The sequence below is a fragment of the Accipiter gentilis genome, chromosome 11, assembly GCF_929443795.1.
Source record: "Accipiter gentilis chromosome 11, bAccGen1.1, whole genome shotgun sequence".
Taxonomy (NCBI): domain Eukaryota; kingdom Metazoa; phylum Chordata; class Aves; order Accipitriformes; family Accipitridae; genus Astur; species Astur gentilis.
The window spans coordinates 34,842,527-34,865,136 of NC_064890.1; the positions used below are offsets into that span (position 1 = coordinate 34,842,527).

A 22,610-nucleotide genomic window follows, 5' to 3' on the forward strand; every position below is an offset into this window, starting at 1 on the left:
CTTGGGTGGGTCTTTCCTCAGTGCCCGGAGGGATGGAGTCGTCAGGACGGATGGTGCTCAGCAATGCCCCTGACCCAGCACCTGATGCCCCAAAGATGCCAGGCAGCATAAAGTATGCGGGCAGGTGGGGCTGGCAGAAACCATCCACACGCTTGTAGGAAATTTTGTCTGCAGAGGAGGAGCCAGCTGTATTAACATGGGCTTTCTTGATGCTGCCAGTCCTTTCTGCCTATCCCTAACTAGAAAAGCACTGCTTAATTTTCACCGGGAAAGACTTCTCTCAGCAGAGCAGATGTCGGTGTCCAGTCTTCAGACTGAAGGGAGACACAGCGTAACTGTAGGACTGCAGAGCCCTTTCTATCTTGTCCACAGCATGGCTGTGTTTGATTTCACCATTTCTAAAGAAAACTTTGTATTTGCTGGGATTACTTGAGACCGTGCAAGAGTTTAAAGAAAATATAGTTACGTGTTTTCTGGCAAAGAATAGGATTAAACTCTTGATTCTAATGTTGGAAACAGCGAACAAAAGAAAGCACAACCTCGTGATATTCGTCACACCCGTGCCTGTTTGTAGCTGGCACTACCTTCCTGTGAGACGCGTCTCTGCCACAGGTACTCTGCAGCCAGAGTAACTTCTCTGATATTCAAAGAAGGGCCAAGTGTACTACTTTTGACCAACCAACCACTGCAAAATCTGCTAAATAAATCTCTTCTCTCTCTCTTAATTTGTGGGATCATACTACAAGCTCTGATAGTCACTTCAGTGCCTATGGAGCACCCTGCAGCTCACCAGGGAGTGTTTCTCCTGCACCCCTGTGTTTACCCTTTCTTTGAGGATGCCAGGTCAACTGCAGCTAGAACTATGACGTTTGGTAGATGTTATATTATACTTCCCTCTTCTGCTGCCTTTTGGCTATGTACTATCTCACAGAGACAACATGAGTTGCAGCATCGTTTAAAGAGGAAATTTCCAGACGTGGCGGGACTGAGGGCACGTTTCCCACACAGAGAAGACCTTCCCTAAAAAATCTTCCATAGCTAGCAGGGTGTTTCCAGAGCAGAGGTTTTCAGCAGGGACTGGAGCTAGCGGTGGCGGCAGTGCCCTTAGTAAGGGCTCAGCAGTCCAGGCACAACCTGCCGCCTTCACCACGTCGGCAGGACCCGTTTTCGGAACACCGTTAAGTGCTCGTTAGGGAGTAAAACCTACCAGCTCTTGCTCAAAGCCCTTGTCTGGGGCAAAGAGCAATCAAGACCTGCTCTGGCTGTGTGAACTGAAGGTGCTGGCCCAGAGCTTGGTACCTCAGGTCCCCCAAATGTGAGGAGCGCTGGGGGAGAGGTGGGGGGAAGTCCAGCGCGTTCTGCTGCCTGCTTCTGCCCCAGCTGCTGTCCCACACGCTTGGGGTGCAGTGGTCAGCTTCGAGAATTTGGGTTTAGGCAAAACCGGTCAGGGCTGCGCTGCTGCCCATGTAGCTGCTTACTTTGCTGTGGCTGGAACCCAGGCTGGTGAAAAGGCTTTATAGGGTGAAATAAGGTTGGTACTGAAGGTGCCGGAGATGTTTTTACTGAAATACTAAGCACATGTTTTTCTGGATTTTGGCCTTCCTTTTTAGAATGCGAGGTTGTGTTAAATGCTTCTTTAATGTTTTTCTGTTTTCCACAAACAGGAAATCCCGCTCTCACCTACGAACTAAAAAAAATAATGGCAATATGCCTGTTTTGAAGTAACTGCTGCTCTCTGACTCATACTACCTTCCTCTTGGGACCAGAGCCTTATGTCTGTGTGTTTGCTTCTTGCTCAGATAGTATCTTCTGAAATTGCAGGAGATCTTGTTGGAGCTCTGAGTTTAGTTTTCACTCTGTACTCGTCGTTGTCATTGAGGCAGCCAGTCTGCAGAGGAAAGCAAAGTGTATTTTGCTGTTTTGTTGTGGCTGTCAGCTCTTTACCAGTACATTAGAAGTCAAAGGAATCCTGGTGATGATAAACCAGCTGCATTCAAAGCACCTGACCCTACACACACATCTACACACAGCTCCAAATCCACACTTCAAAAGGGTTAGGATGCTTTTGCAGGGATCATTTCAGTATTAGCTGACTCTTGCTATGCTTCCTCCTTAGAAATACATAGAAAAAAAATTAGGTTTTGTTTCACAGTTTTTTAAACTAAGGCCAAGAGGGGTAATGTCATCTCCTGCATCTCAAACACCCTGAATTCTCACTCGGAACCTGCAAATCCAAGGTACCACGTGAGTTCAGCTGGATTAAAACATTTGGGTTTTTCAGAATAGAAAAGGTTGGGAAAGCAGGGCTCGTTTAAGCTGGCAGAGGGGAAGCTAAGGGGTGGCATGCAAGCAAGCTATAGCTACTTGAAGGGTAGCTGCAAAGACAACAGAGCCAGACTCTTCTCAGTACTGCCAGACAGCCCAGGCACGGGGCAGAAGCCACGTACCAGCACGTGGGAAATTCGGGTTGGACATTAGGAGAACCGTAGTGCAACTCAGGGACACGTTGCTCGGGAGCAGAGGCTGCAGAGTCACTGTCCTTGGAGGTTTTAGAGACTTTGCAAGGCAAAACCATGTCTGAGCTGACCTGGTGTTTGTGGCAGCCCCGCTTTGGACCAGCTGTCCTCCACAGGTCCCTTCCAACCTGTGTTCTGAGGAGTCTGTGAAACTGCTTAGTGCCACGAGCATGAGCACAAAGATATTAAAGATGCCCTCAAAACTACTGAGGGCAGGAATGGGATTAGGTGAGACATGGCCAGACGTTAGGCAAACAACACTCCGTGTGTCAGAGGCAGGTTAAAAAAAAGGCTTAGTGAGGAATTCAATAGTCCGTTGATTTGTTGAGGAGATTTACTGGAGAAAAAGCGGCAGGTTTTGGCTTAAGAAATCTTTTGGTCTTCACACATAAACTGTAAATAAATAACTACCCACAAAAGAGCTCAAAGTGCTCTTTTAAAATATTCATATTCACAAATTTTGCAAAACAAAACTGAAGATACTTGGTAAATGTATTAAATTCTTTGTAGCAGAATAACTGCTATGTTCTGAAAAAGGGCTCCAATATCCTCTTTTTCCTTTCCAAAAACATAATTTCTTCTTATCCCCAAGTTTATTCCACTCTCCCTGGCAATAATAAGCTTCACAGGGCAAGTATGAAAAGCTGCATTTGCAATTGGCTACAATGAACTGAGGAAGAGCTAAAACAGAATATTAAATAAAACTCAGGTGACTATTTTTAAGAAATAAGATTCCTTATAGTAAACACAAGTTTCAGAATCAGGGCTATAATTCACAATATATTGATTGCTTAACTACTGTGCTTTTTGACTTAGTGTGCTTATAACATTAAGTATGACTACAGATGGCACAGGATATTTTCTTGGCGACATTACCACATCTCCCTGTTGTAATGATTCCTGCCAGCGCAGAGTGTAAGTATTTCTTATCGCCCAATATTTTTTAAGAAGAAAGGAAAGACAGACAAGTTCAGGTTCATAACACCTAACAAAAGGCACTTCACTGCAATGACTAAGAAAGGAGACAATTTGCCTTAGGGTCTGTATAATCTCAATGGAGGGAGAAAAGAACATCCCAGAAGGTGATTCAGCCCACCTAGAAGGGGCTGATGGTCTCCAGCCAGCTTCTGTAATACACTTTGGTCAGGTGCTTAAAGCCTGATGGTGTGAGTCTGGGCGTTGGGAAGGGTCTAGGTGTTATTTATACTATTTAGAAGAAGGACCGCTAATACAAAATTTGTTTTGCCTTCTTTCTATTTGAATGATGTCAGGAAGGGACAAAAACATCCTCTCTAGATTTTTACCCCAGGCTTTCTGTTGTTCCACACCCTCACATAAAAAAGATTACTTCAGTGGTGCCAATCCCCCCTCCATTATTTTCAGAACACATTTGGGAACATCTTGCACTGTCAGGATAATTATTGCTGGCTTCAAGCCTTGCCTGAGTGAAGGCAGGGGCTACCTGGAGTTTTTCAGTGCAAGCCTGTGTCTATTGTTTGCTCTGAAAGTGCCCACGTGTGCTAGAAAGAACATATTGTCCATGCTCTACATGGAACGAGACTGAGAAAACAAAGCTGCAGGGCAGAGGAATGATGAATTCACTAGGTAGTGAATAGCCACTGCTGGATAACTTGCAATATAATACCATGGGTTTATATGTTTTTAAATAGAATAACTCACTGAGGAATATTGCTGTGTTAGAGCACTTTAGCTTAGTCCCCTTCTATACCGACATATATAAGAAGTCTTAACATCCCTGATTGTTTGGAGCTATATGTTGCAATTTATCCAATCTCTTTACAATGTGCCATTTGCTGAATGTAGAGAACTGCCCTTTCAGGTGACTAGCAGAGTGCCTCTGACTTCTCATAGCTGCTGCCATGTTCTGCCCAAATGTGGGCGAGTGATTTCAGGTTTTTAAATGTGCTACTGGTTTGACACCTGTGACTTGGGCAGGGAATGGTGCCGAGTCTCAGGGGCCCTGGGAGCGGCCAGAGCTGCACATCAGGCATGTCTTTGGGACCTCTGCTTCTTTTAAGATCTGGAAAACTCACAGGTCCAGATCTGCTGGGTGAAAGGGAGTTAAACCTCGTTTGATATTTTGGTCTCCATCCTCACTTGAGGAGGCTAATTTCTATTGCAGGAGGAAAGGTTGCCAGCACTATTACTCGCTACACTAGCCTGCTTGAGGCTCACTCTTCCCTGGGGCCCAATGCCTGTCCCATTGCATGACCAGTCGTGTGTCTGCCATGGCATATGTCCACGGTTGGCTACCATGAGATAAACACACTTCCAGTCACACAGGCTGGGAAGATCTCACCATTCATCATTTAATAGGGAACACATCCATACATATTTGCTCATGTCAGAGAAGCCTATGTTTGTTTAGTAGTGTACAGCTCTCAAATGCCTCCAGATGTGCCGGCATGACGTGCTGGGACGGATGAGCTGGCCATGACTACTCTTCACCTCAGGGTCACAGAGCGAAGGCCTGGAAGAGCTGTCATGAAACTATCTGGATTGCATTAGTTAGAGTACAGCCAGCAGGTCAAAGGCCGGGAAGAGATTATTCCCCTTCATCAGGCACTTTTGAGTTTTGCTCCCCCCACCCCAAGAAGGAGTACAGCAAGACGCTGGTGGGGTGCAAGGCATACAAAGAGACATTGAGGGAGCTGGGCTTGGCCAGCCTGCAGAAAAGAAGGGTAAGGAGAGATACTATTGCTGTCTACAACCACCTAATGGGGTATGGAGAAGAGAGAGCCAGGCTCTCCTTGGAGGCAGAGAGGCACTTGTCTGGTTTAACCCAGGCCAGCAACTAAGCACCACGCAGCCGCTCACTCACTCCCCCCCATCCAGTGGGATGGGGGAGAAAATCGGGAAAAAAGAAGTAAAACTCCTGGGTTGAGTTAAGAACGGTTTAATAGAACAGAAAAGAAGAAACTAATAATGATAATGATAACACTAATAAAATGACAACAGCAATAATAAAAGGATTGGAATGTACAAATGATGCGCAGGGCAATTGCTCACCACCCATCGACCGACACCCAGCTAGACCCCCAGCGGCGATTCCCTGCCCCCACTTCCCAGTTCCTATACTGGATGGGACGTCCCATGGTATGGAATACACCGTTGGCCAGTTTGGGTCAGGTGCCCTGGTTGCGTCCTGTGCCAACTTCTTGTGCCCTGGCTGGGCATGAGAAGCTGGAAAATCCTTGACTATAGTCTAAACACTACTGAGCACCAACTGAAACCATCAGTGTTATCAACATTCTTCGCATGCTGGACTCAAAACACAGCACTGGACCAGCTACTAGGAAGAGAGTTAACTCTATCCCAGCTGAAACCAGGACACACTGAACACAGTTGACCCACAGTAGGGTTAGCAACACCTGGATCCTTCCTGACTGAGACCACAAATGCAGCTGTAGCTCCCACGGTGAGCTAAGGAGAAGAGGCAGGCAAGGGGATAGGGCACCACTTTTATCGGACCACTGACCTAGCTGGGAAAAGTGGGCAATCTCTTCCTAACAGGCGTTTTTCTAGTCTGTCCTTGGCCATGTTTAAGTTAACCATGATTTGGCGATGTGAATTTCAGTCATTGTTACATTAGGAGTCAACAAGTTTTTATAAAACGTGAAAAAAGCCAGTGATAACTTAGTTTCACCAGTAATCCTCAGCGTTCCGTGACTACGTTTCTGTTTATAGAAATAATAACGTGTTCATATAAACTAGATGCGATTAAAATCAGCCTGTGAAAACAATCAGATTCCCCTTTCATTAGCAGACTCTGCAGGAGAGCAATACTGTTATTTGTGCTGTCTGAGCAGTGTATAATACTTTGCAGCACTTAGCAACATTACTTCGACCCTGAGAGCAGAGTCAGCTCTTGAGAAGGAATCAGGATGAGGCACCACTCAAGCTTCGGTTCTCCTCTGCTGAGCTCCTAAGGGTTCCATGGGTTGGACCGACTTTGAGCATGGGCAGTGTCAGTGCATGTCTGCCCAAAACACACCTTGTAGACAAATTCACTGCAGCTCAGAAGAAGATGTCTCAATGTCCTTAACGGATCTAAACCATACTCTGCTCCCCAGGTCTCCATCTGCAAAACTGGGAATGTAGTACCTCCCTATTTCACTTGGACATCACAGCGATAAGTACATTCAAGGCGAAGCAGCAAAGGAGCATGCAGGTCCTCAAGGAAAACTGGCTGTCATTTGTCAGCTATTTAATGAGTGAACGATATAGAAAAGCCACACAAAAAAAAGATAAGATGCAAAAAGGGTTAAAAAGATCAAAAAGATACTCTATGTGAAACATTCTTGTTCTCACTTCTTTTTTTGTTGAATTTTCATATCTAGAAAAGCTTTGTCTCTGTCACTTCCACATACTTCTCTTGATAGTGTTCTTTACCCCATGGTAGTGACTTTTTGTAATGCTTTGTTAGTTTCTAAAAAAAATTTTAAAAAATCACCAGATGACTTATAACAATGATTCATGTTATTTTTGTTGCTCATTATTATCATTTGTCATATGAGACAATGCCTGGTTGTTCATTTTTCCTCTTTTAAAAGAGAAATCTGGCTCGGCTCTGAAGGCTCCAAATTCTGTTTATTATACTAGCTGAAACATGTTTATTACACTGTCATGTTTTTATATCCCTCCTGCTACCTTGTGCAAAACATACTTTTGCTCTGAACAAACTGTGAAAATTCTGCAAGGTTTTGCCCTCTCTGATCAAGCCATTGATCCACCGAGTTTAACAGCCCCACGTGATGGTAGCCAGTATCTGACCCAGCAGATTGTCCTCCACATCTCAGCACCACAGCTAATCCTGAGAGGCACTCCGTGGGGAAGATGCCTTCATGAATTCCAGTCCTGATTCGTGAGATTTCCTGAGTTTTAAGCAATATTCTTTCCTAAAAAAATGCTAGTTAGGAATGGTCATGTACTGCCTGCCTGTAGGGTTGTTAGTGTAATGGCATTTGATCAAGAGAAGCCACGGGAGACATATGTAATAGTTAAAAATAACAGTGATAAAGCAACGGTAACGACAACCGTAATTTCATATTGCAGCTGCAATGAATTAGTGCAGAACCTTGGCCAAAAGGCTTTCCAGGCACTTCACCGAGCCTTTTGGACCCCTGAGCCACACTGACTCCACAGCTTGATGGCAAGAAGTCTGCCAAGCAGCTTTCTGAACACAAATAGCGATCAAAGAAAGTCACCTTACGGGAACCCAGTCACCGTTGATGTCTCCTTGATTGTGGACCGTATCTGAAAGACTAACGAGCTCTACCTTTTGGACCTGGGGAATGTTCCCTCCTGAATTCTACCTTTGGATCTAATGAATTACATTACCTTCCCCTACAAATCTTGCACCATCAGGTTTGTCTGTGATTCGATAACCAATGGGATGTCGCTAGAAACATACTAAAGGTTCATTGTGCCATGAAAGCCTCCCAAACAGCTTGCTTGGCTTTGCAGCGATGTCAATATTTATTGTCACTGTCACAGACCCAGAAAGATTACACAGACGTAGCCAGGACGCTGCGCTTGCGGTTCATATAGGGTTACATACAGCACCCCCCCCTCCGCTTTTGAATGTCAGAGATATTGCGTCAGCACTGGTGCCAATGAGACAGGTCTTTCAATCAGCCCAAACACTGTTGGGAAAGGAAGGGAACCAGTGACCGACGTATCGGGGCTCCTGCTTCTTGCTCCACAGACCCCGGCTGAGTTTGAACCCCGGAGGAGCGATGCTAACGCTATAGTCCTACAACTCCCTTAAGTCAACATAAGCAAATGCTGATGCTGAAAGAGGCAGTGCCAACTTCCCACTGACCCAATCACTGTTTTCACTCTCCTTGCTTCCCCAGTGAGTGCAAATAGCCATAAATACATATGGGAGGGAAAAAAAAAAAAAAAAAAAAAAAAAAAAAAGAGGCTAGTTTTAACCCAGAGCGTTGCCCTGTTCCCACTCACCATGCGGCTGCACGAACATCTGGCAGAAGGGAGAGAGATGCAAATGGCAATAATCAGGCAGAGGACTGGAAGGTAAGCCAGGACTGCTTATTCCAGTTTAAACTGATTGCGGAGCTAGTGAGTAACCTGCGGCACTTGTACAGCGTTCCCTCAGGGCTAAAGAGGAGTGGAGGCTGGGTGTGCAAAAGCGGAGGCAGACTTCCCATTATATCCAGATTAGGCAGATAAGATGAAACCAATTTTCTGACTCCGAGGAAATACCATCAGAAATGTTTAAGCTAGTCTAAGCATAGCTAAAGTACCCTTCAGTTACAAAGCGCTTCACGTTATCCGTGATGACATCCAAAATCAAGTACTGATAATTTCTAACGAAACATAACCTAGTCAAGTTGCTCTTTTAAATCAAAACTGTTGTCTCATCTTTTTTTTGAGATGAAAATCACTTGCCTCATAAAAAGTTTTTATCTTTCAGAAAATTATATTGAGAATAATGTTTCTTAATAGACTCTTAAAACAGCATTACTTAAAACAATTAAATCAATTAGTTCAATAAAATTCTTCAACTGAACTGCAATATTTTGGCACTGTGACTGATTGAGTTTACTGCCTTTCCAATTAATGAAAGATTGGTTCCTTTAGCAATTACACTCTGATTAGTCCGCAGCAAGAACATTTTCCATTACTCATCCCCCACTGCTATCAAAGGGCCTTTATTGCTGCCTTCTCATTCTCTCTTTAATCCTATATTAACAAAGTTTATCACAGTCCTTGCTCAGTAGAACTCTTGGAGAAAAATTGATTTTGAATTTTATCCATGCAAAACTTCATCGACATAGGCAAATCCAAGAAGTAACATTACTAGACACTGAAGCGCCATGCCAGCCGCAACCGCCTAATGTTTTTGGCTTAATTTTAAAAATTGTAGCTGTGGCTGTTCAGGAACAAGTACGAGTTAATGTCAAAAACTAGGATAAAAAAGTAACTGTTTATCACAAAATAGCATAAAGGATCTTTTCATAGCCCAAGTAATCAAGCTTCTGTCAAGGTGAGATAATTGTCAATCAAGCTCTCAATTCAAACACAGCTGCTAAAAATCAGGGACAAATGAAGCCAGACACTTCACTGCAGTTTGAGCACCTAACTCAGAAGTGAGTACAGTCTTGGCAGTAGCTGACACCCTGTTGTAACTCCATACAGTTGTAAAAGCACTTAGAAAAGAAGTCCAGATTGGAGAGTTTCGTCTTTCTGAAGCTGAAAACAAATGTATTTACCATGCTGGTTAAAATGGTGCTTAATGCAAAAAATCTGTTACATTTTTTAAGTATTAAAGAAAAAGTGGTTCTTGACTTCCAATAGGCAATTAGTATTTCTTTTAATCAAATCCTATTAGTAAAAGCTCTTTCCTGGCTCAGCAGACTGAGAGAACATGCCAGAGAAGACTGTGAGTACACTGCAATGAGCAGTCACCATTCCTGCAAAGGCTCATGCTTCTTTACTTTGCTCTTGCCTGTTGAAAGTCATCAGGGATCACATATACAAGCATTGCTAAAACAGAAGTGTATTTGTATTTATATTTTGTCACCATTAGTTTCCATGTCTTTTTTTTTTCTCTTCTCAAATGTTAAAAATTATTTAACATGTTACCAGTTTTGTCACATACTTAACTCTACTTGACTCTGCTAAGTACATTTTGAAGTAAAACCTGGAAATCAACAGTTCTCCCAGGAAATTAATGTTTTACTTTTATGTGCTGCACATTCATACACCACTATTGTTTATTATACTATTGTGTAATTTTGCACAAATATCGATTAGTAATTTTGTAAATCTGAAAACCACAATTCCCAGGTGATGACCATGACCCTAGAAAAAGTCTAGAGAAAACAACCTCATTACGAGACATACCTTGCAATAGATGTTTGTTTAACTGGAAATCCGCAAGAGCAGCTGCCCAGTGCAACAGTACATATTTGCTTCTGAATCCTTTCTCAAAGGCACTATTTAAACATGTTGATGAACTGAGCTGGATTTCTCCCCACCTCCATTCCAGCAAAACAAGGAGACTCAGAAGATAAAATTTGTGTTGTTATTGCAAGTAGTGCTATGTGGTAAGTGAGAAATTTACTTTCTATAGTCCTATTTAAATGTGAGTGTAGGAAACTTCCATATTCCTGTAGAGATGCAATGTCTGTGTGTACTGCTCTGACATAGTGACATTTCTATTTGAAAATGAATATACTTCTATTTCTAGAAGTGTTTGTGTATAGAGCTCCTTCTTGTCCATATTTGGTTTGATATTAAAGATCTGGCTACTCTAGCTTCACCACTTTAGCAAGAGGGAAACAAAAATTACTGTATAGAGAATATCAGTCCAATTCAAGATATATGACTTGTTTTAGAACCGGTTCTGCTTTATGTTAAACAGTAAACAACTGAGAATGATAACAAGAGTTTTATGATGTGTGCAGCTGGACTAGCTATCACTAAATTTCACACAGCATCCTGAAGAGCAACAGTGATAACAGATTTTTCAATCACCCTTGTTCCGGGCTAAGTTCGATGCTTTGACCTAGAGGGGAAAGTTTGCGCCTCCTGAGCCAGTCACACTTTACGCTTCCTTTCTGGGCTCTCTTTTAGCCTTTCTTCTGCCAATGTCTGGATGGGAATCCCTTCAGCCTGTCAACACCTAACTTTAATTAGCTGAAGAAATTTCTCAAAGTGCTCCTTCTCTCGTGGAGCTGTTTCTGCAACCATTCTAGCTCCAAAAAACCCATGGAATCAGGAGTGACAAAAGGCAGGTCATCAACGGACCATGGCTGAGGTGGTGTCACGTGTCTTCTCCTCCACCATTGGCCAATGAGGTAAATGGTCAGAAAGGACTTGATCCAATGTCCCTTCTGCTCCTGTGGGCAGCGTTTATGCATGTGACCAACTTCACTCTCGCATGGAGGAAGAGCTGAGGTAATTTAACAGTATGCTAAGTGCCACAAAAACAAACTTTCTCAAAGCAGAAATGATGTTTTCCATAGTAAAGTAGAAACAAAAAAGTACAAGATGAGCCACACTTTTAAGATGTGTGAGAGTTCTGTGACAACTATTTCAAACAAAACTCAAAATGTCCACCAGCCACTTACTCTTTTGTTCGCCCCGTGTCTTCGCTTGTATTGGTGTCTGTAGGCAATAAACCATAAAGTAGAAACATGGACTGAATCCTAAGACACTTATTCAAGCTAAACTCTTATTACTGGCAAAGGAAGATCTGTCTGAGAAATCTTATCATCCCCTAATTTTTTCACTGTATAAAGGAAAAATACTAAAAAATCGTATTCCTGCAGCATCCAGCAATTTTGTTCCTCTCAGTTTCAATAATCAGAATATTACCCACTAATCTGGTTTAAAAGCAGGAGGGTAAACCCATGCTTCCTAATAACACTCGTGGTGGGCATGGAGAGCAAAGATTCGTTCCTTAAATTTCAACCTTTGGTTTCATAGTGGAATTTTCTGATTCTTGTTAACTTGCCTTGTCTTTTCTCTTCCTCTGCAATGTCTTTAACAATAATTTCTGAAATATGACTTTTAAATTTTTCAGATCTAATTGCTGGATAAATTAAAGAAAAGAGGAGAAATATTAGGAATTAAGAGTGTTCTGTAATTAAGGCAATGAATTTCTAGAAAAACAGGAAGTTGTTATACTTTTTGTTGCAGTGTTACGAAATTTTCTTTTTACTTTGAAGCAAACTTTACCTTGAAGAAAAATGGGCTAACTCTACCATTTTTAATAGTGTATAGAGAAACTGTCCATAGTGGTTATGAAATCCAAATCATAAATGAATCATCAAGACCAGATGGTAATCTTGACTACTGCTACTTGCAAAACTCATCGGTGGTAGTGACATATGAGACATTTTTCAAGTCCTAATATTCAGTTCTGATGAGAAGAAAAATGTGATAATAATTTCCTCCCTGTTTCACAATGATTTTGTGAAAATCAGTTAGTGCTTGTAGAATGTTTTGATTGGCTAAACTGCTGCACGAGTGCTCATCTTTTAATTGGATGCTTGACCTTAGTGTAATATTCTTAAACATTCTTAATGTATTTCATAGAATCACAGAATCATGGAATGGTTTGGATTGGAAGGGACCTTGAAGATCATCTAGTTCCAACCCCCCTGCCATGGGCAGCGACACCTTCCACTAGACCAGGTTGCTCAAATTCCCATCCAACCTGGCCTTGAACACTGCCAGGGATGGGGCAGCCACAACCTCTCTGGGCAACCTCTTCCAGTGCCTCACCGCCCTCACAGTGAAGAACTTCTTCCTTACATCTAATCTAAATCTACCCTCTTTCAGTTTAAAGCCATTACTCCTTGTCCTATCCTCCCTATCCTACACTCCCTGATAATAAAATCCCTCCCCATCTTTCCTGCAGGCCTCCTTTAGGTACTGGCAGGCTGTTGTAAGGTCTCCCCGGAACCTTCTCTTCTCTATGGCTGAACAACCCCAACTCTCTCAGCCTGTCCTCATAGGAGAGGTGCTCCAGCCCTCTGATCATCTTCGTGTCCCTGCTCTGGACTCGCTCCAACAGGTCCATGTCCTTCTTATGTTGGAGGCCCCAGATCTGGATGCAGAACTGCAGGTGGGGTCTCACCAGAGCAGAGTAGAGGGGCAGAATCACCTCCCTTGACCTGCTGGTCATGCTTCTTTTGATGCTTCTCATCAACCAACAGCCCCAAGTCCTTCTCCTCCGGGCTGCTCTCAATCCATTCTCCACCCAGCCTGTATCTGTACTTGGGATTGCCCCAACCCATGTGCAGGACTAGGCTTCGTTTAACTTCTTGAGGTTTGCACAGGCCCACCTCCCAAGCCTGTCACGGTCCCTCTGGATGGCATCCCTTCCCTCCAGTGTGTCAACTGCACCACACAGCTGAGGGTGCACTCAATCCCACTGTCCATGTTGCCAACAAAGATGTTGAACAGCACTGGTCCCAATAGCGACCCCTGCGGAATGCCACTCGTCCTTGGTCTCCGCTTGGACATCGAGCCATTGACCACAACTCTTTGAGTATGACCATCCAGCCAATTCCTTATCCACCAAATGGTCCATCTGTCAAATCCATGTCTCTCCAATTTAGAGACAAGGATGTTGTGCACAAGTCTAGGTAGGTGACTGTTGCTGTCCCCTTATCCACCAATGCAGTAACCCCATCTTGGAAGGCCACCAAATTTGTCAGCCATGATTTGCCCTTAGTGAAGCCATGTTGGCTGTCACCAATCACCTCCTTATTTTCCAAGTGCCTTAGCATAGTTTCCAGGAGGGACCGCTCCATGATCTTGCCAGGTACAGAGGTGAGACTGACTGGCCTGTAGTTCCCCAGGTCTTCCTTTTTTCCCCTTTTAGAAATGGGGGTTATGTTTCCCCTTTTCCAGTCAGTGGGAACTTCACCGGACTGCCACAACTTCTCAAATATGATGGATAGTGGCTTAGCCACTTCATCTGCCAGTTCCCTCAGGATCTGTGGATGTATTTCATCAGGTCCCATGGACCTGTGCACCTTCAGGTTCCTTAGATGCTCTCGAACCTGATCTTCTCCTACAGTGGGTGGTTCTTCATTCTCCCAGTCCCTGCCTTTGCATTCTGCAAGTTGGGCGGTGTGGCTGGAGCACTTGCTAGTGAAGACTGAGGCAAAAAAGTTAAGTACCTCAGCCTTCTCCATATCCTTTATACTCTGAACTCTTTAGCTATGATATGATGTAGCATCTGACATTTTACACAAGGTTGTGCCTTCCATGATTTGAAAGTGAGATTCAAAATATTGACAAGATGATGAATCTTCCCCTTCCCTGAACTTTACACACTTGGATAATACTATCGGGGTGTTTTAGTGATGAAAATTATCATACTGTGGTTCTGAATTTTTGCTTTCTGGTGCTAATAGTTTACAGCAACAGACCAAAATCATGCCAAATTATGTACCAAGGGTGTCTGTTGCATAACTTTCAAGATCTGGAATCTGTGGCTCACTGGTGGTCCTTAAGACTTTTGGTAAAGATGTAACACACAAGATTGTATTTCCAGATATACCTGATAAATTTTCTGTCGTAAGAATAAAGTAGGTAACAACAAGAAGTCTTAGCCACCAGTTAGTTTCACTAAGAATTGCTAGATTTATCACAAAACTAAAGCAATGAAAACGTGTAGCTTCAAAACAATCCACTTGGCCTCACAAAAGCGGTACATAGAGTAAATGGTATCACACTGGTACAACTTTTTAAGCATGGACCAAGATTTTTTCCATCTCTTGTAGGTCTTTTAATCTATACATTTGTCATCTCAAGGTTATGCTTTGAATGCATTCTGGTTTGTGCTGTCCATAAGGAAAGCAGAGAAGTGCCAACTATTTCAACATGTAGACACTGACGCCCTAAGGGATGGTGGGAGGTTGCCCTTAGCACGTTGCTGTGGTGTATCACAGTATTTTCTGCTGCTCTTTTTCTGCTGCTCTTTTCAAGATAGCTCAGATGTTACTTTCTGGCATCCCCTTATTTGAAAAACTCATTTGTGTCTTATCGTGAACGAGACTGACAGACCTGCCTTGCTTTACCTTGCTGATATTACATGGGTATTCACCCTTGGAGTCTGAATACTGTTTTCCAATGAAGACCCTTAAATGCAGAACTTAGCCCTCTCCTTCCAGTCCTCCTTGCTCCAGTTTTTTATGCACATGTGAAGGAAAGAGACAGAAAGAGAAAGAAAGAATACACTGACTCCCTGTCTTAGAAGGATTTCTTTGCACATTGATGAATACAGCTGAAGAAAACTGGTATGGAAAATATGAATATAGGATCTTAATGGGAAAAAAAAAGATGACTTGCTAGTGCTTCATGGTGATAATTCTTTTGAAAAGTGGGTAGGCTGGTGCTTTAGTCATATTCTACTCATAGGTACGTGTCACAAGACATGTAGAATTCATTATGTTTTATTATTCCTTTGTTTATATTACTGGACAGTATTTTTTAAGATTTTTGGTGTTGCAGCTTTTGACCCTAATACTGCAATGCCAGATACTGGCTTGCATTTGGAAGGAAGGCCTTATAGCAGAAGGTTGAAAGTGCATGATCTATTTCTCATCTTCTAGTGCTGGAATACTTGATTTTGTGGAGCTTAAGACCTATTCTATCATATGGTGCTGCAGAGCAACAAGTTAGGCAGTAACATCCAAATACTGTAGCACTTAAAAATTGGGGTCACAGCCCCGCCGCCTGCCAAAACACTGTCAAAATTATTTCAAGGATCTCTATGACTCCTTTTAACATGAAGTGTAAATGTGTAAAAACCCAGCTTCTACAGTTTATGTCAGGGCAACATCTGAAACACATCGCATCTCTCTTTTTCTGACTATGGGAGTAAATTCTCAAAAAATAGCCTTCCCTTCTCATTACCAGCTAATGATGTACATTTATGAACTGTTTGAGTTTCTCCATCCAACCGTGTTCTTCCTGACTTACGGGAAAGATGTGTTTGTTCAGCCGCACTGTTCAGCCAATTCAGTAATGAGTATCCACTCTTACTGGCTGACATGAAGCACAGAAGAAGCTGTTCCACTTAAAAGTATAGTCTTCACAAGGTCAACATGCAAGCACATATGCAAGTCCCAGTATAATAATCAGACCTTATGGACAAGTTGAAAAAAGTTGTTTATTTTTTTACTATAAATTTTGACTTCTCCACCCAGGTCCTTAAAACCCACAATTTTGAGTAAAAATATATGTATTTAGAAATACTTTTGTAGCAGTTTTATTTCAAAAATATCATTAGCTGGTATAAGGGATTTTGCCAAATATAGACATTTCCTACAAAAGTTATTTTAGTTAAAAAAACCCCAACCTTCACAAAATGAAAACATTTTATCAGGTCAACCTACAAATAAATGCATAACGCAAGAGTTATCCTGACATACACAGGGGAGCTCATAGAGAAAAACAGTCTCAGAAAGTTACTTACTCTTTTTCAAAGTAAATGATTAGCAAAATAAATAGATGCCAAAAAGATAAACGAATTCGATTACTTCCAGCAATGCACTCCTTTCTTATGTGTTATCCTGGAGGGTGACTCAAATAATTGCTCAAAAAGAATGCACTGGAGTCTACAAGTTAAATTTCTGGTGCCGTTTAGTAAAATGGAGTCATTAAATACAAGAACTAAGGACCTGGTTCTCCTGTACACAAAAGTGTCTTTATGCCACTCTGGCAGTACAGAAGGGCTGTAAAACAAGTAATGCAATTAATGTCTGACTGAATGCCCACTGGCACTGACTGGAACAGTGAAATGAAAACTGACCCCCAAATTTTTCTAAAGATATTTCTAGATGAAAAGTCTCATAACTGTTGTCAAAATCACCATCTACTAAAGAACAGAAACAAATCCACTGATTTTTTATTTGATTTTTGATGACAGAAGACTTCAGAAAGTGATTGAAGCTGTGAAAAAAATACACTAGAAGAGCACAAAGACTTCTGTGGATTTGGTCTAGGAATTGTTTTCTTTGTCTTTTGGCCAAGTTGCAACAGGAAAACAAGTATTTTTGATAGAAATGCTGACATAACTTTACTAATAGCACCTCTAACAGAGATTGTTACAATGTGTATTTACTCAGGTACAGCATTAAATAAGAGATGTGAACTCACCATAGCAACCCCTGCATCACATTGCAGATATGCTGCTTCTAAGATACGGCAAACGTTTCTGAAGAAATACACATGAATATTAGGTAAACATCTATCAATTCCAAATTGTGTTTCAAATAGACTTTGCTATACAGTATAACAAAAAGCAGCATAACTTGATGCTATGTAAATTATTAATTTATTGCTGGACTTTATTTTCATTGTCTCATGATTACTGCCTCAAAATGTATGTTCAGATAACTTCCCAACTCACTATGGCAAAAAGAGTGACAAACACATTATTGAGCTCCTCCAAAATGTCACTCTGAATCCTTACGCTCCCTACTAATCCAGGAGACCCACCTGTCCTTTTTGGGCCTCCTGCTGCTGATGGCCTGAGATCTTGCAAAAATACTACTGTTCACCATAAGATATTCAGTAGAATTATGTGAATACAGTTAAGGTTGGAAGTAGGTTTTCTTCTGAACAGTCTTATAGCCCACTTTTAGGTGTATGACTGTTTCCTCTTCATTATCCCTCTGCTCTTAGTTTTCATCTTGAATTTTATCAGCTAATATCTGTCCCCTCAATTTATCTTTATTCAGGCTGGCTTTCCTCCTTTTGCATGAACAAAATGTCATCGTATTTACAAAGTTACTGCTTGTTTTCATCCTTTCAGTCCTTCTCCTATGATTCATATAAGCATTTTCTGTGCTGAATTTAATTTTAGCATTTTTCCTTTGGAGGCTTAATCCATACTATATCCAGTGTTACTTGTATCTGAATAAAAAGCTTTTGGGTTGACGTAGCATTGACTCCAACTTGACCAAAATCCTTGGCAGGTCGCCTGTTCGTATGCATCAACTTTAATCACTTACGCAGTGCCTAAAGCAAGTTCCTGATGATATCCAGTGGGTTGCTATGCCTTCTGCAATCAAGCTTTTGCTGCCGGACCTTTCTTATAATTTGCCCAACAATTCATGGCAGAATTTACTCCTGGAAGGAGAAGTAAATGATCACATCTGCTTTGGTCTTTTTGTGATATTAAGCGACTGTATTGCCTCTTCCCACTTCTCACTTGTAGAGGGGGAACACTTTTCCTCACATGACCTGAGAAGACTGATAAAGAAGGGAACCAGCATTCTGTTTTGCCACATAAAGTTGTCTCCATAGATTCTTTCATCACTGCTGACCAACTTTCTTGGGATATGCATGCCAAAGACTTTAATCTGTTGGTTGTGTGCTGTGGCTTGAGCACAGGAGCATCACCTGAGTAACTCGGGGACTGTGCACAGCTCCAGGGCTACAAACTTCCCTCCTCTCCATGTCTACTCCATTGGGACCACCTGGAGGAGGAAGAGATGGAGACAAGGCTGCTGGTTCTACAGAATTTCTAATATGGGATATGGTTGTCTTTTCTTGCTCCTTCTCCCGAGTCTACTTTAGCCTACTTGGACTGAGCAACTACCCGATTTGTCAGTGGACTGGATATTTTAAGATCTCAACTATTTTTTGAAGAAAGGAAGAGATTACACCAGCTGTTGTTCAAAATAGTGGCTCACCTGGATGCAAACTGATACATACATATGTGATTGATTGCCTACATCTGGTATACTAAGATGAACCTTAATGCACCTGGATGCTCACTGTCTATGGAAACAGTGGGGCTTTACACCTACAGATTTCTTATACAGAATATCACAAAAATAACAAAACTTAATATCATTATGTGATCACCACAGAATCAGCTGCCTGCTAAACCTCTGAAGTGTTTCCCAGTTTAATCATCAATAGCAATTACTTTCTACACTTCATAGCAGAAAGCTCTGCACTTCGCGGAAAAGATGGGCGACACTCGGTAGTTCTTTTATACCTCAGCTGCACCTCTCCCGCAACATCAATGTCAGGTCAACAGAGAGGTGCTTCCCTTAAGAAGACTTTGCCATCCTCGACCACCCATCTGTTTCTATGAGAGAATAGACACTGAATCTTGGCCTAGCCCAATAGTCCTATGTCCACAACTATGCTAAAATAACATAATTTAATATTGCTTTTTCCCTAAAATAACGACAAGCATTATTTTTAATCTGAGAGGAACTGTAGGAGTTCATCTAGCACTCTAATTTGCATTTTAATCATATTTCAGGCCTTCAAAACTTCAGCAGAATAAATTGCATGAAGAATGCAGCCACCTGAACAAAACAATAAATGAATGAAATCCATGTTCTTGTGACTAATAAGGAGAGAAAAGAAGATGTTACTGCAAAATATTCCAGTATCTTCAATATATAAAATTCTTCTGAAATGCTGAAGTCCAGCAGAGCAGGAGAAATTAGAAGATCCAACGTATTCTAGATTGATATCCTTCCATTCAGTATTCTGAATTATTGTTGGAAATATTATACGTCTCAGGTATGAAGAGTGAAAAATCCTGAGCTATATGAAAACAAATTAATATGCTGAAATGTCAACTGAGAATTATGAAAGTGCCTGTGGTTTTGCCAGAAAAAGAATGTGAAATCAAGCAGCTATTGTAGTGCTCAGAAACACCTCCAATAGCATACACCCAAATAAAGAAACATCAGAAAAATTAATACAGTCATTAAAATGCAAAAATTCTATCTTCTGTAATAATTATTAGCATGAGTCCAAGTAAGCAGTATAACCTACTTTTTTGTAGTATCTTCAAAATATATGGATGTGCTTTGAAGAAATCAGGATCTTCCTAAGCAGAGAAGACATGAAAAGATTCTGCCGCACTGTTTCAGGCCACAGGTGACACATCTACTGCCTTCCCAGCCTTTAAATGTTAGAGCGGCTCCAGTCGACAGGATTTGGGTATAGACCTTTCAAAGGGTTTTCTTACACTATAAACACAATATACCTCGCCAAACATATGATCAGATGAATATATTCAGCGTTGTTCAGCACATTCATTCACTAAAGCTCTAAACTTGCTTAATTAATGATATACCTTACAGGTCTTCTTCAGTATTAAACTGCTCAATCTGGGGGCCTGTCGTATTGTTCTTATAGGTTTTCATAGCAATTTTGCTGAATGAACCGATTTAAAAATGTGTATATAGACCCTAAAGACTTGTCCAAAATACAGAAGTTTATGTTTAGAATTATTGTGGGAATCTAAGGTAGTGGGATGCTGAGTACAAAAGATGAATTAGCGCAGACCAGAGCAATATCATATGCACCATTTTTGCATTCATCACTCAGGACAAGTGAGGTATTGCATATTTTGTAGCAGAAAAAATCAGCAACTTTTAGAATAAAAATAAATATGTGTTGACCATCCCTACTACTGTTGTAATCTTTATGTTATGCTTTGATTTTACTTGTCTTAAATGGCACTATTTCTTCTAGGGGTTACATTAACGTGTCTTATTTCTTCTGCTTTACCTTATTTGATCACATTTATTACTGGTTTATTATACCAACAGCTTTCAACTGTTTTGTATTTACAGACTTCTAATGAATTTTGAATAAGTAAGGATTCTCTGCACTGAATTTGATCCTACTGACAAAAGCTTTTTGTTTTTCTTGGGTACCTCTCACGGGCTCTCAGAAATTGCCAACTCCAGTCAAGTTAAAAGGTTAAAACTCCTGCTGTATTCTATAAAGTCTCTGCTGCCATGCTGGCGTCCCCAAATCCTTCCTCTTTGCTAAGCAGTGAACGATTTATTACTTGGCATGCTCCCTGCATTGGTCCTGAGAATTCATGCTATTCCAAAATTAGATGGTTCAAGGAGGTCTTCTCTCTGTGGTACAGAAATGCAAACCCCTCAAATATATTGTGAGTATTTTTGGTAGCAGAGGCAGAGATTCAGTTAAAGCCTTGAAGTATTTTAATAAGCTGAAAAACTTCATCGTCAATCAGCATGTCTCCATTTCATTGGAAAGAAGTGGGTTTTTTCCTTATAAACTTCTGTGTTTCTTCGCTGAAGATGTTTAAAAATCTGATGTAGAAATCTACTGATGAAGCGCATCTACCTCAGATGCAATTTATTTTTATTACAGCACCGTTTCCCCGCTCGTTTTCTATTTCCTTGCTTTCACGGAGGGTTATTTATATTTGGGGTAAGGGATGATGCACGGCGACAGAAGGGATGTGACACTGTGGCGGCAGTTTGTTGTAGGGTAGGTGAGATGTGCCGTGACTTCCTGACATCCCTAGCCCTCCTTCCCAAGCAAAGATATCTCTGTAGTTCCGTGGGTTTTTTTGTGGAGAGGGTGCCCTTTGTTTTCTTTTCAGTTTCGGTACCAGTCGGACTTGGTTTTTGCCTGGCTGATTGATCCAACGTACACCCACCACAAGTCTGGCAGCTCCCAAGACAAGGAATTGCTGGTCGTGGTCCTCGGATGACTGAAATAATAATATGGACAAAACTTATTATAAACCAATAGCAATCTAGATTACTTTTCAAGACCTAGGTTTATACATTTACTTTAGTTTAAGCGATGGAAGTAGCCCAGCCACCTGGGCTGTGATTTTCTTATATTAGCTTGAGAACCTTGTGATTAACTATCAGCGGGCTGTATCTGTAACATCGCTTGTCCCTGATAATGCGAATCCAGGTCACTAAACCCTCCACAGCCTGTATCGAAATGAGTCAAAGGTCTGCCTGTGTGGCTCTCCAAACAAGCACGACTGAAGCATACCATTTTCTGTAACTAGCGACAGCCAGGGGTGTGATGTGGCCAGCATCACATTCAGCTGCCTTTCAGTCCCTGGCTTCAACAGACGAGTTTCTATTTATAACTGGATTTAGTGAAAATGGCTTTTGGCACCAGTACAGACCAGAGCTTGGACTTTGGTCCCTGGATCCGAGGGGGACAGCCCTGTCAGTCTCCCACCCCCTGTGTCTTCCCCGCACAAACCAGCAGCCTCGTTAGGGAGCGATGGAAACAGCTCATGACATCCTGCTATACGTGTTGCTGTAGATATTCACTGGGTGGATCCCTTCATTAAAAATCAAATCACATCCCCTTGCCTCATTAACCTTGCCTCACAAGAATGTATTTCTTTACTTTTCCTCCACCTGCCTTACTCCTGATGGAAACGATCTGTTCCGCGTATGGCAACCTGACGTTATAAATTATTGGTTTATAGTTTTTTCTTAAAACCTCATTTCTTATTTTCTTTCTGGGAAAAAGAAAAAAAAGTTCACGTCAGCTTTGTAAAATTTAAATGTCAGCATTTATGTGGCTCAGAGAAGTACCACAAATCTTCCACTGTTGCTGTCTCAGATTTCTGGACGGCGTGACATATTTTTTGCTATATCTGTGTTTTTGTGTGGTGTTTTCATTTACAATATTTGAAAAAGAAAGTTTCGTTCTCTTTTGCGGTGGACATTTCTGTTCGACATCACATAGTAATTCCTCATCAATGGTGCTTGAAATAAGTGAGCATTAAAGATTGATATAATATTGTAT

At 41.6% G+C, this 22,610-nt stretch overlaps 1 long non-coding RNA gene across 1 annotated transcript; it reads left to right on the forward strand.

Annotated features, from left to right (window-relative positions):
• The first annotated feature begins 8,481 nt into the window (after positions 1 to 8,481).
• LOC126044286 (uncharacterized) lies at positions 8,482 to 20,461 on the forward strand. The gene is made up of 3 exons (XR_007507627.1): positions 8,482 to 8,573; positions 10,350 to 10,609; positions 19,312 to 20,461. It is a non-coding gene; the product is annotated as an uncharacterized LOC126044286 (long non-coding RNA).
• Positions 20,462 to 22,610: the final 2,149 nt, after the last annotated feature.